At 38.8% G+C, this 14,590-nt stretch overlaps 1 long non-coding RNA gene across 1 annotated transcript; it reads left to right on the top strand.

The window, feature by feature from the left end:
- The first annotated feature begins 637 nt into the window (after positions 1–637).
- LOC138924342 (uncharacterized) lies at positions 638–14,267 on the top strand. The gene is made up of 2 exons (XR_011439364.1): positions 638–706; positions 13,559–14,267. It is a non-coding gene; the product is annotated as an uncharacterized lncRNA (long non-coding RNA).
- Positions 14,268–14,590: the final 323 nt, after the last annotated feature.

Raw genomic sequence — 14,590 nt, 5'->3', positions numbered from 1 at the left:
AGGCACTGTTCCTTACTGCCTGAGAAGGCACCATTTGTTTTTTAGGGTTATGAAGTTTATCCACAGCTTTTGGTTATCTGCAAGCTTGTCTCTCCCCATTCATTAAAGCAGGTCCTACGGAGAGGATGAGTCAGCGTTTAAACACTGCTCCCCCCACCCTTGCCCCCTTCATAGTCATCTGGCTTTGTGGAAGGGAACATAGTGGACAGCCACTCTCTGGTCGGGTTAGATGAGGTCAGGGTTCCAGGACACTGTTTTCACTGAGTTGCTTAATGGGGCACATTCTTCGAAATTCCATTCTACTCTTGTGTTTACTGCATCACTGCTGACAGTCTAAGAGTGAGCTTAACATCTCACACCAAAGCCAGTGGGTGCTACCTTAAGTAGACACACAACATCGTGTTTATTGTATTTAGCTAGTTGACATTTAAGAGAAAACCTTATTATGGAGTTGGTAAAGTATAACAAGCTCATTTCTTCTACTTATGACTCAGTTTACTCATGTATTTGTACCTGAGAGCTTATTCCTACCTCCTTCTGGCTGCTTTCAGTTTACGTGATAAAAGAAATGAGACTTACTCTCCCACTCAGTGTCCTTGTACATTTTCTCTTAGTTTTTCTGTGAATTTTGTTGTAGATAAGGTGGATGAGATGATCCATTATTTTGGAATTTCTTGCCAAAACTACCAGCTCTGAGATGTAACAGGTAAGTAAGAAAGTAACAATGAAATCTGGAATTTTTAAGAAAGATTAAGACATCCTTTTTAACAACAGAGTAGACTCAAGTTACCTGAATTCCCCAGAGGAGCCAGGAAACAGTTGGGAACTACAAATTTATTTTACACAAACATGGAAATCTGATACCCTATATTTTGTAAAGTGAAAACAATATGATCACTTAATTACTCAGGTGGACCTGAAGAAAATTTCAGAGAAATCGAAATAAAGCTTATAATACACTTTAGAAAAGCACGAAAGGGAACACAAATGCTTCACAAGAAACCTCTCTTAGGAGGCCAGTATCAAAAGAAACAAAACAGGTGGTAAACAGGATTAAACCACAAGTCATCAAGGGGTAACAAAAGTATTATTACTCAAAGTAAGGAAACTTCTCTTAGGAATTATCCAAAGACAAGTCAGTGATAAAAAGAAAAAGAATTTTCATCTCCACGACAAAATTTGCTTTACATTTGCTTCGTAATACAGCTACAAACTTAGGAAAAAAATAAGTGTAATAAAGAATGTAATTGCTTTTGGGATAGAAATTGAAGATTAGTTGAGGAAAGGATTGCTATATATATATTTTTAATAACCACATTTGATTCGATGTTGACTTATTCCTCACAAAGTCAGTTTGAATTTGTTCCAGTGAGAACTTTCAGATCCTGCAAACATTCCTGGTCTTTCGAGTCGTATGCCTCTGACAGAACATAGAGCATCGCACAGGGCATTGGAGCCTTCTGAGTTCATTACTATTTTTATAATACCTTATAACTCAGTTTCTTCAATTAGAAAAAAATGCAGGGTGATTTTTTGTTTTTTGTTTATTTGCTCAGTTGTTCCTCATATCTACCCATTGAATTAGAAGGCACAAGTGTAGTCCATCTTCTATAGAGAAGGAAAGGAAGATTCTGAGTGGTTATGTGACCATCCGATATCACACAGATAATAAAAATAACCGACAGAAATTAAGGGAGTTCATTGCCACAAAACCTCCTCTTCAGGAAATCCTCAGGAAAAATAACCGACAGAACCAGGGCTAGAACTCTGGTCTTCTGACCTCTCATGTCATTGTTCCAATGCACCATTTTTAGCCCAGCACAGAGAATTCTTAAACAGATTAGCAAGCCACGCTCCTGAAGTCGCAAGAGTTGTTATGCGAGTAAGGCATCAGAATGAAAACCCTAGTTTCTAGGTGGGAAATGATGGTGGCTCTCTAAGATGGACATATATTTTATTTCTATAGTTTCTTTTATTTTGAAGAAGAGTCCAGCAAAGTCTAGCCTTGGCTTGTTTCTCAAGGAGTGGTCTCTGAAATAGATGCCCTCTTGAGTTAGGTACAAGGGGGCTGGCCTTTCACAGTCCTGTATTCTTCAATTACTAGCTATGGACTGTGGCTGGGGAGGAGCAGGGAAGGTGGTGATAGTGGGGAGGGGGTTGGTTAACCTCCCTGGTGAAGCAGCTCTAGCTAACTGAGAGCAATTTTCTGGGGAAGGGTGGGTGGGTGCCCTGGTCTGGTAAGGAGGATTCAATGCATACCATAGCATCCACTGCAAGTAATAAGTCATGCCTCGTCCGTTTATATCTAACAACCTTCAAGCTAGTCTTAAAAAGTAATTGTGGCTATAATGTGATTATTAGACTATAATGAAACTGCTCCCTCCTTTCCTCCCATAACATTTTCCTCTTTTTTATAAAAATGCTTTTGTTCTAGAAAATTTAGGGAGTTAGAGGGAAAGGAGATTTTTTTTTTTTAACAGGCTTCTATTCTGGAAAAGTAGAAATCAGATTTTCTGAGTTCAAAACCCAGATCAGGTGCTTCCAGCTATTTGAGCTTGTTTTGAGCAACTTATTTCAATGCTATAAGCTTCAAGATCTTTCCTCCTAAGTAAACTGGAGGTAATCACAGTGTTTGTGTCATGGAGTTGTTATGAGGATTAAGAGACATAATGCATGCATGCAGTAGGTGCTCAATCATTGTTCGCTGTCCCTTTGGCTCAGTAATAACCATTGTAAAATTTCTGTCTGTATGCCTTCAAGTTCTTTCTCTGAATTATATAGACGGTGTTTTGAATATTGGAATCATGGCAAATAGAAACTGTCGATCGAGCGCCTCTTGTGGTTTTAGATTTAGAGTACTCCGCTGTTGTTACTAAGTAACAGACTGGTTATCCTGGGTGGAGGGAGGAGCGGGGTGGTTTCCTCCCACCCCAGCCACAAGCTGCTTCAACCAACTGGTGGGAGGGTTTTTTTTTTTTTGGGTCTTTGTTGCTTGAATATTGGAGAAAGAAATGCCAGAGGACCTGGCTGGCCAATATATGGTAGCTAATACAGTACTGGCAGAGTATTTTGAAAATATAAAGCAAGCTTAAAAGTTTAATTGTCACCAAACAGCAATAATCATAGTTGTAATGTGGTGGAAAGGTTTGAAATTGTTGTTATTTTAAAGGAGCCAAGAAAAGAAATTCACTGTTAGAAATTTTTCATGTTGGATGAATTTTTGACGTGGAACATTGAAAAAATATTTAATGCCAGGTATCTTCTTGTGTTTTTGATTCTCAAAAATCAAATAGCCTTTGTAAAAGGCAAAATAACCAAAATCGCAAACAGTGATTTTGCTAAGCAATGAGAGTGGTTGCCTCTTGTCTTGACCGCCTGGCATCCATTAAAGGTCCTTCAGGCAGCATATACCCTGTTCCCATGATTGGTTACTGGTTTAGTGGGGAGCTCGAGCAGTGAGCACAGACTGACCTAAACCAATTCACATATCTGAGCTCCTGGCCACAGTGATGTTCCAGGTGAACGCCTGATCTAACTCAGAACAATCAGAATGAATCTCAGAACTTTTATGGGAGTTACTAGAAAAGATACATTCCCATTCCCTTGTGACTTCAGCCTAAAGGTATGCAATGTGGAGCTGCTGCAGCCATCTCACCACCACGAGGAGAACACCTATCTCAGAATGAAACTCCATGGAGAAGGCCTCTCTGAGAGATGGACAGAAACTCGGCCTTGGTGATATTTCTGAGATATGGATCCAATTATCCCAGAAGCTGGACCTATGCTAGCACATGTCCATCACATGAGCCAATACATTTCTTCTCCTTTCCCTCCTCCTCTTCCTCTTTCTTCTTCTTCTCTTTTTTTTGTTGTCAGTTTTTCTCTTCTTGTCTTGATCCTGCTGCTCTTATTAACTGAGAGAGTCCCATCTGATATTGGAATCAAGGAATCATTTGCTTATAGTGGGTAATGAGACTCTCCACATTTTCATTTTTTTCAAGTTGTACGTAATAATATTACCATATTTACAAGTTTGATATTGTATTAGGGTTCTCCAGAGAAACAGAACCAATAGGATGTATATAAATATTTATGCACAAACAGACTGGATACCCAAAGAAAGCCAATGTTGCTATTCAAGTCCAAAGACCATCTGCTGGAGAGTTCTTTCTTTTTGAAGGAGGTCAGTTTTTTTGTTCTATTCAAGCCTTCAACTGATTGGAGGAGGACCATCATATTATGGAGGGCAATCTGCTTTACCTAAAGTACACCAATTTAAATGTTAATCTCATGCAGAAACACCCTCACAGAAACATCCAAAATAATGTTTGATCAAGTATCTGGGCACTGTGGCCCGGCCAAGTTGACACATAAGATTAACTATCACAGATACCAAGTAATAATGATGGCCAATTTTATTTTGCTCTTCCTATGTGCTTGGTACCTGGCTAAACATTTTACAAGCATCATTTTAATGAATTCTCATACAATTATTTGAGCTATTGTCTTGTTTTTATAAACCATAAATGGCAAACTAACATTAAAGGAAATTAAACTTTAAAGAAACATGTCTAAGACCATCCAGCTAATAGATGGTAGAGCCAGGACATGAACCTGGTTTGTATGATTCTAACAAACTGGGCATACTGCCACTTCAAGGCTACCGATTTGCTTACCATGCTTTGGTCACTTTTAGCAGAGTACTCTAGCAGAGTGGGGGAAAGAATCCTGAACTGGTGATCAGAAGACATAGCTGCTTTTATTTTTTCATTCAATATTTTTGAGCTATAACTGCTGGGAATATGTTATGCTCAGGAGACACCATGTTGAGTAGGACAAAGTTGTTGTCCTCATAGATTTGTTGGGAGTTCAGAGAAGTAGACAGAGTGCCAAATCATGCATGGGGTGCTAAGAAACCACAAAGCAGGGACCCCTGACCCAGTCCTGGACTCCAGGGAAAACTTCCTGGGGCAAAAGTTGTCCAAGCTGAATCTTGAGGGCAGAGTAGCTGTTAGCCAGGAGGACAGGGCTGGAAGAACATTCCATACCATCTCTAGCACTCAGTTTTCTCACAGGTAAAGTGAGGGATACAGCTAAAAAATCTCTGATTCCTTCTGTGTTAGTTTTCTATTGCTACCATAACAAATTACCACAAAGTTAGCAGGTCAATCAATACAAATTTATCATCTTTTTGTTCCGAAGTTTGGAAGTCTGACACAGGTCTCATTGGACTAAAATCAAGGTATTATCAGCCAGGCTGTGTTCCTCTCTGGAGGTTCCATGGGAGAATCCATTTCCTCACTCATTTGGGTTGTCAGGAGAATTCAGTTCCTTGCAGTTGTAGGACTGAGGTCCCTATTTTGTTGCCAGCTGTCATCTGAGGGCTGTTTCCTGGATCTAGAGGCCACTGCATTCCTAGGATCATGACTCCCTTCTTCCATCTTCAAAGTCAGCAACAGTGCAAGTCCCTGTCATGCTTTGAATCTCTCCTCCTTTTTCCATCTCATTTCTCTGACCCAGTTGGGACAGATTCTCTACTTTTAAGAGCTCATACGATTAGATTGAGCTCACTTGGGTAATCCAAAGTGATGTCCCCTCTCCAGGCCTTAGTTATGTTTGCAAAGTTATTTTTACTATGTAGGGTCACATATTTATGGGTTTTAAGAATTAGGATGGGGACATCTTTGGGGGCCCATTATTCTGCCTATGACAATCTTCCAATTTTAACATTTTCTTATTTTAGGGGAATTAATAATGAACAAAAATAAGACAGAGGAAATTTGGAGAGGCAGCACCTTGGTTTCCCATGTTTAGAAACAATTTTGAAAATAACCTACATCCATAGGTAAAAGTTCTTCCCCGAACAAGAGGAGCAAGTCATAGTCTGGAGTAGCTCTAGATACTTCTACACACTTGAAGGTCCTTCTTTTTCTGGAGTATTCTAGAAGTCAAGAAACAGCTGGGAGGAGGTAGGGATGGAGGTTCTGGCTAATGAGGGGTGGGATCAGCGCTAGATCTTCAGGTTCTTCTGGAAAGGTTTACAACTTGCTTGTGTACTCTCTGGTCTGGCCTCTGGTCTCTAGGTTGCAGAATCAAGTGGATTATGTTTTAGACTGGATGTCCGTCACCAGAGTTGGAGTGACGATCTGCGACACTGCTTCCTTCCTACTCCTTGGTCATATCCAAGGTTGACTGAATCTTAAGATCTTCCTCAGACCTTGGTGGATTCCTCCTTATTCCTCAGACCTACAACAACCAGGACCTAGCCTCTGTGAAGCTGGATCTAACCTGGTGGTAGGAAGGAGCAGCACCCCCATTTGGGTGAGGGATAACTAGTCTGAAACAATAAACTTGATTGTTTGACCTGGGTGCCAGAGGTGAGATTTCCTAAATATGTGGAAGAAGCTGGTTCATAGAAAGAGGGAAAATTGGACCCTCAGATCTGGATGTCCCTCTACCGCCCCACTCAGTGATCTGCTGGAAAATGTACTATCAGAATTACAGAAGGGGAGAATTGTGCTAAATACACTTTTAATATAATTATTATGAACTATAATTATTTTAATTGTAAGGCCTCACATTTTGTAATACTGTGAAGTATACTTCCTATTATTTGTCTCATACTATCTGTAGAATACATCATACATTTTTTTCAAACACAGAATAGGGGTGTAAGTATGGACTCTGGAGCCACATGGCCTGAATTTGAATCCTTATTTTACTTTGCATGTGACTTTAGGCAAATTACTTAATCTCCTCTCTATTTTCCCCTCTCTAAAACAGGGATAGTGATGGTACCTACTCATCTGGATTATTTTGAACAATAACTGATAGAATATTTGTAAAGTGCTTAGCACAGTGTTTGACATATACTAACACTCTCTAAATAGTGATAGTTGTCACTAGAATTATATTGTTGCTTTAAAAAATTGAAATAAGAACTCGTTACTGAAAGGGCACTGTTATTGTCTACATGGTATTGAGAAGGAACTTGAAAGTGGACACCCAGCCAATTATGGTGGATCCTGGACCAGAGCCCATTTCCTGCCTGCATCCTGATCATGCTCTTGTTTCTGAGTCCCCACATAGCCTGTGTAGCAGTGGGTGTAGGGGGATTTTTTTTCTTCCAGTTTTAGGGATAGCCTCTAGGAGAGAGGTATTTATCTTGTCTCTCCATGCCCCAAATCAGTTATAACCAAATTTGGCCACATTTTTGCTTTGCTATTGCAAAAGACACTTCAAAATCCCTTTCTATTCTGATTTTCACTTTTATGAACTGGTTATGTGTTTAAAGTCGCTGGAAATTTTGATAATGTGTTTTCTTGATTATTTGTTTTCAAAAAGACATCAATAATCCTTGGTGAATCTTCAAGTACATCTGGTCTAGTGCCCAGAGTTTCATTAATAATGTCAGAAACAGGAAACTACAGTTGGCTCATAAGGGGTTGGAGGCACCTCCCTAACCAAACGCCCCTGACTTCAGACAAAGCAACTCACTGAAGTTTTTCAGATTTCACTAAAGTTCCCAGCAAACATGTTCAACAAGATTATATTGTCTGTGAGTTTGTTTCTAGATAAGTATACCCTCCCCAGTTGTCAGGAGAGATTATTCTAGGAAACCTCCTTTTTTTCCCTTTTTCCTCCCTTATTTTAATCATTCTCCCAGACATTTGGTTTCAGGAGATAATATTTTATATATAAGAAGGGGAAAAACAACCTATAAAACTACAATATTCACAAAGTCTACTAAGCTGATTTACACAAAATAATTATTGGAAATATTAATCCCCTTTGTACAAATTCTCTCCAAAATGTCTGAGAGGATGATTTGTAAGTTCAAGAAAAGATATAAATGTCATATTCTCTTTACTTTTTCTTAAATCTCATTCTTGTTTCTTCAAACCCCAATTTTATCAATACCTGTGGAGATTTTTGTTTTACTTTCTGCTCAATATTAGTTCCACTCTTCCCAAATGTCTCTTATCATTCAGCAGGCTGGCCCAGGCTTGTAACAAGGCAGTGACAGGGTTCTAAGTGACAGTGGAGATGTGCCCAGAATTGGCACAGCATCACTTCCACTGCATTCTGTTGACCAAGCAAGTCACAAGATTGAGCCCAGATTCAAGGAGGGGGAACTAGACCCCACCTGTTTATGAGAGGAGCTGAAAGTCACATTGCAAAGGGTATGGATACAGGTAAATGATTGGCGACCGTTTCACAATTAATATATCACAATCATGAAGACAATTGTCTAGAGTGTCCTCTGAGCCATATATATCTTCCTCTGGATGTTTCTGGTGCTGTCTCTGGCCATGGTAGAGCTTCTTAAGATACACTGAAGAGGGAGAGTGAATAAATCTTTCTTTCCAACAGAGACAGGCCTAACAGATAAGTCCCCAAAAGGAGACTAATATATGGTACTTATGTAATTTACATTCTATTTATTAAAAAACTTATTCTTATTAGGGATCATCAAAAAAGACTCTAGGACCAGTCTTCCTACATTCACTCTATCAATGGAGAAAAATAATAGTGTGAAAAAAATAACCATTAAGTATGCATCCTCTATAAACTAATAAATAGCAAATCCATTCTGCATTACTGAAAAGGATATTACTTACGTAAATATTTAAGCTAACAAAATATAAACTATTTGTAACTTTGTCATGTCCACTTTCAAATGATGCCCTGGTTACTTTCAGATAGAACTCATGGCTCTCAGTTTTTATTTGTTTTTATCCTGGAAAACCTCCATCTGATATATTTCAGAGCTTTTTTGTTGCCACTCTGCTGGCCCTCTCCCACTTCCAGTTCCTTTCACAGTTTCTTGCCTGGAGTTTTTCAACGCATTCTCTTCTAAAGTCTAGAGAACTTGCTAATTTCTCTGCCTGATAAACTCTGGTTTGTTCACCAGTACCATCTAAAATGCTTTGATTAATTCTGAGAACACATTCATAGGAAAAAAGCCGGGGAATGAGAGGTGAATTTTGTGCGAATTGCAGTGGGTAAAACAGAAGGGATTTGCAAAACATAAAATAGTGGTTTTTATTAACTAGTGAGTTTGGCATCTAAACTGATTTTTATTGAATGTTTTTATTGTTGAAGATGTGCTTCCTTCCCCCAGAGCACAATTTCACCTCTCGTTGATCTGACTCTCTGTGAAGAGATCATATGGTGTTTGTGACATAAAAGTCGGCTCCACTCCAAGGAAAGCCATATTGTGCTTTAATAATATTTCCTTTTGCTGGAGATGAAAATTGATGGGGAAGAAAATTTATGAGACAATTTACTAAGAAAGTAAATTGTTACTGCAGCTGCCAAAGTGAGGGACACATGAAGGAGATAGATAAATGCTTTTAAGCCATTAAAAAAAAAAAACACAGGAGCTGGCCTGGTGGCATAGCAGTTAAGTTTGCACACTCCTCTTTGGTGGCCTGGAGTTCCCCAGTTCAGATCCTGGGCATGGACCTAGCACCACTTATCAAGCCATGCTGTGGCAGGCCTCCCACATACAAAATAGAGGAAGATGGGCACAGATGATAGCTCAGGGCCAATCTTCCTCAGTAAAAAGAGGAGGATTGGTGGTGGATGTTAGCTTAGGGCTAATCTTGCTCAAAAAAAATCACATTTCTTGTGCTTTCTTTATCTGGAAAGAACTTCCTTAAACATTTCTTAAAGATATAGAAGGAAAACCCCACCTAGCCTGTCTTGTATCTTTCTGTAATCAAGATCACATTTACTTCCTTTGAAGAAAATACTTTAATTTTGTCTTGTGTATCCCAGAGTCTATTTGGAGCAAGCGATGCTGGGAAGCCAAAAAGACCATTTGTCCTGGGGGTTTCATTCAAAAAAAGGTCTGAAATTTAGACTTTTAAATAATATTTCAAAATGAAACACAGACACACATGCAGGATTGAATATTTAAAATATGCTATATTTTTGTAACCTCATAATTTTGCACTTCTTTTTAATACATCGAGAGCCTCAAAATTGAAATATCTCTTGACTTGTGAGGAGCACTGCTTTCTTTGAATCAGAATTTCTGTTCCTTGTTTTCATTACCATCTATCAAAATCTAATCCATCCTTTATAAACCAGCTCAAATTGTCCTCCCATTAGGCCATCTCTGGTCTTTTTAGGTAGAAAGCATCTCTCTCTTCCGTAATCCCGCATTACTGATACATACATCTTATGTCTTTAGACTAGACTGTAGACCTCATGTGCGCAAGGGCCCTGTCTCATTCCCCCATTATGTGAGTAGAAATAAAAAAAATAGGTGGTCTTCGAATGGAGGTCTATGATTACTGTATTTCATGAGAGGCATTTTTTATTAAATTTTATTATCCTCTGTCTTTCTGTTTCATCATCTCCCTCTGTCCTTCTTGGTCTCTGTCTCTCTCTCCCTTTCTTTCCTTTCTCTCACAGGCAGCTGAAACTGAAATTAGGGCAAAATGCTTTACCTGATGTGAAGCCAACACTTCTGAGCTCAGAGCAGATTTCAGAGTAGAATGTGGGATTTGTGAAGTGTAAATCAGTCTTTGCAGAATTGGCTTAGATGTTCTATCCATTTTCAAAGATTTCCATTACCATAGCCTCTCTAATACCAATCTAATTTAGTGTAAAAGCTCAGAGGTCTCTGCTTAACTAGAAAATCATTCCTCTGGATGTACTCTTGGCTACTTGCAACGTGGGTTAGTGACAGCCTTGCTGAAATGGCAGAAAATAACATTCCCTGGAGCTCTCAAGGTCAATTAAGGTCATTAAGATGTCCAGTTACACTCTAGATTATATTTGGCGACATCACTATCAGATGTTGTCTTTCCATTTTTATTTCTCTACCCCTACTTACCTTTATGGGTTCTATCTTCAGTAAATAATGATGCCTCTAGGAAATTTTTGCATCACAGAATGTATTGGTCCTGAGTTGGGCTCCTAAAGACAGTAATTTTAGCACGTAAGTCAGCTCTTGGTTGTCCAGGTGACATTTCCTCGGGCTCTCCAAGGGCCAGGAAGGTAAGTTTGTATATTGGGTGGATTTCTTACCTCCAGTGGGTACAGCAATTTCCCTTTGGACAAGAAAGTTAATTTGCTCTGCAGGACCCTTGAGAAGCTCAAGAATTGGAGATATCAGAGAATCTATAATGTAGGCATAAAGTCGTATGTAAAGGGTCCCAAATTGGGAGATTATTTAACAGCCTGTAAAAGGCGCAGTTAGGCTGACCTGATCTCCTGCCCTGTGCTGGCTACGTAGGTTACTACCCCTCTTCACTCCTACGGGAGCCTGGAGAGTTAGTCTTTGGAGAAAGTGAAACCAAGTGATTTACGGAAACATCCAGTGGGCTGGAGTTATCTCTGTGGCCCTAGTTTGCTGACCCCGTAATCGATAGCTAAGGAGCACTACATATGTGAGTAAAGCCTTCAGCATGAGACATCGAAACAAATCAACAGAAAAAATGAAATCATGGGAGGAAGCAGAGATGATGCAGAGAGCAGAAGAAAGCCTCAAAGAAGTTAAAGTCATTATCCTTAGAGAGATAATAAAAGTATGACATCCGTAAATCAAGGACAGGTACATAAAAAAGGAGCAATCAGAATATGAAAGATCCCCAAGAAATTAAAATTGTAATAGCTAAGTAGAAACAAGTTCAAAAGAAGTCAGCAGATAAAGTTAAGAAGATCTCTAGAAAAATGAAAAGGCAAAGAGATAGATAACAGGAGGGAAGAGATAAGAAAATGAAGATAACCTTATTTCTGGGGTTCAACGTCCTGCTAACATAAGTTCCAGAAGGAGAGAATAAACAGAAAGAAAGAAATTATCAATTAGATATTACTGGAAAATTCCTCAGAATTGAAACACTTGTGACTCCAGATTGAAAAAACCCATTAAATTTCCAGCACAAAAAATAATGATATATTCTTTCCAAGGCTAATCATCATGGCCTTTCGATACTAGAAAAAAAATACTCCAAAATTTTCCAGAGAGAAAAAAGTTTACTTACAAAGGATAGCATCAGAAAATAGAATAGTATCAGACATCTCAACAGGAATTTGAAAGCTAAAAGACTTCTATTTTATATGTAAGAAATTATCAGTCAGGTATTATAGTGGAACAAAGCCATTGTCAGATATATAAATTCCCAAACCTTTATCTCCTCTACATCCTTCCTTAGGAAGATACTGAAAAATATGTCTTCAACAAAATAAGGAAGTATATTAGGAAGAAAAAAGATTTTGGATTTAGGAAACAGGAGATCCAAAACAAGAGAGGTGAACCAAATTTTCAAGATCCCCGCAAAGGGAACTCCTGAGATAATGGATGGTCTGAAGAGCAGTCGATCCCCATTGGAGCTGGAGCTCAGGGGATGTTGGGGGTGCTGTCTCCAGCAAAGCACATGGAATTGAAAGATTATCTGGCAGGTCTGATTGAATCGAGAATTGTATTGAAAGGCATTTTATAGAGCTGCTGGAGAATGTTGGAAATGAAACGAAAGAAAAAATAATGAGGCTATCTTCAATTCCTGGAAACACAAATTTGTACAAGGAAGTAAATGTAATCCTAATACTTCACCTGACTCAGCAGTGATGAATATTTACATAATTATAATAATGAAACCTCAGCTTTTGGGTTTAAATGAGTGAGAAAGAGAAAGAGAGAGAGAGAGGGAGAGAGAGGGAGGAAATATTGGCAGAAATAGAAGACAACGAAGAAGGTGAGAAAAATCATTTACCGTATTAGAAAGTTAGTAAATAACTTTAAAATGATAAGTTGAAAGATAGTAATGCATACATACTATTTAGAGTTTTGAAAGTAAATATTAAAGAAACTGTTAAAACTGCAAAAAAGACAAGAAGAGTGGCAGGCAAGAAGAATATGGAACTGCTTTTTTGCTGTTATTGTTATAAGCCTTTTAACATTACAGAAACCTAAAAAAATTTGTAAATGTAGTACATCGATTAAAAATTAGAATTAATTAAAACAATCTATTGGGGAAAAGTTCTGTGTATAGTTGATTCTTGCTGGTTTCACATCAGATCCACCTAAAAGAAATGGTGGTAGAAATTTCAAAATTAGTCCTAGAATTCAGATGTAAAGTTACATTGGATAATTAAAAATAAAAACTAGAAATCCTAGGAAAGTCAATTCACAACGGTTAAGAGCTACCACACACTTTTCACACCTTTTAGCAGGATGCAATAAAACGATCAAAATCCTTACGTAAAAGCTAGCATATTAGAATTAGATGAGATCTCAGAAATCTTTTCATATTTTATCATTTGTTCTTTAAAAATACTCTACATTGAAGAAATGTCTATTGCCTCGAATAAAGTGCTGTGAATTATATTTTGTTTCACAGACAGAAATTTATATGAAGAACTGAGTGGTTTGTACGCAATAGTACTGTTGAGGGACTGAATTAAGGTTGCACAAGTTACTATTTTGTTTATTTTATTAGTTAGTTTATTCTGTCTTATATAACATTAAGATTAGAGTCGCCCCATACACTGGCATCCTATTTTAGTGATCTAAGAATTAGCATTGTCTTTTTTTTTTTTTAAGGAGATTAGCCCTGAGCTAACATCTGCAGCCAATCGTCTTCTTGTTTGCTGAGGAAGCCTGGCCCTGAGCTAACATCCATGCCCATCTTCCTCTACTTTATATGTGGGATGCCTGCCACAGCATGGCTTGACAAGGCACCTAGGATCTGAACCCGTGAACCCCCAGCCAGGGAAGCTGAATGTGCGTACTTAACCGCTGAGCCACCAGCCGCTGTCTTTTAATTCCAAGTTGTACTTACTTGGGCTCTTAGATCACTGAGAGCATGCCAACACCAAAGACATAGCTCTTGGGAGCCTTTAATTAAAATATTCCCCTCCCTCCCTCGTTGGCTGAATCAGGAACTTGTTTCCAGTATGAGAAATGAAGTACTATCCAGCGTCCGCATGCAGACAGCTGGAGGTCTGAAGGGGACAGGGGGCTCTATGAAAAGACTGTGTGTGCTACTCTGCAAATTGGAGAAAATTACTCTTGACAGAGAAGCGCTTTGAAGAGGCTATGAGAAGTCAATGAAAAATGTTATGAAGCACCCGCATGAAAGGGTTCGTTTTCTCATTAGGTCTGCAGCTCACAGAGGGGATGGTTGCCTGTGCCCATTCATCTGCCTCTGTGAAAACAGGTTGCAGAGTTTTGTGCCATGCTCAGCATGCGTCTTCTTCACAGGCCACCAAATTTCACAGAATGTTAAATAAAGTCTGCTTTTATGAGCACATGACTGCTCTTCTGTGGCTTCACTCAGAAGTGAGACCTGTTGAAATGAATTCCTTTTTGGAAAACTAGCATAGTTTAACCCCCAAGGGCATTGTCAGCAAATGGAACTTAGGATGCTGACATTCAGCAAGTGACTGATGAAATGGTGAGAAAGGAAGCAGAGAGCAAGAGCCAGAGGCTCCGTTGGATAAGGAAAGGGTTCCGGGAGCAGAACAGTCCCACAGTTTGGTTTCTGGAATCAAAATCCTGTTCTTTTCTGGAAGTTAAAATGTTCTTGGGTAAATAAATAAAATTACAAATTTCTTATATTTGTGGTCTGAAAGA

The sequence above is a fragment of the Equus caballus genome, chromosome 5, assembly GCF_041296265.1.
Source record: "Equus caballus isolate H_3958 breed thoroughbred chromosome 5, TB-T2T, whole genome shotgun sequence".
Lineage (NCBI taxonomy): Eukaryota > Metazoa > Chordata > Mammalia > Perissodactyla > Equidae > Equus > Equus caballus.
Note: the sequence above shows the minus strand (reverse complement) of the source record. Positions and strands in the feature narration are given on the sequence as shown.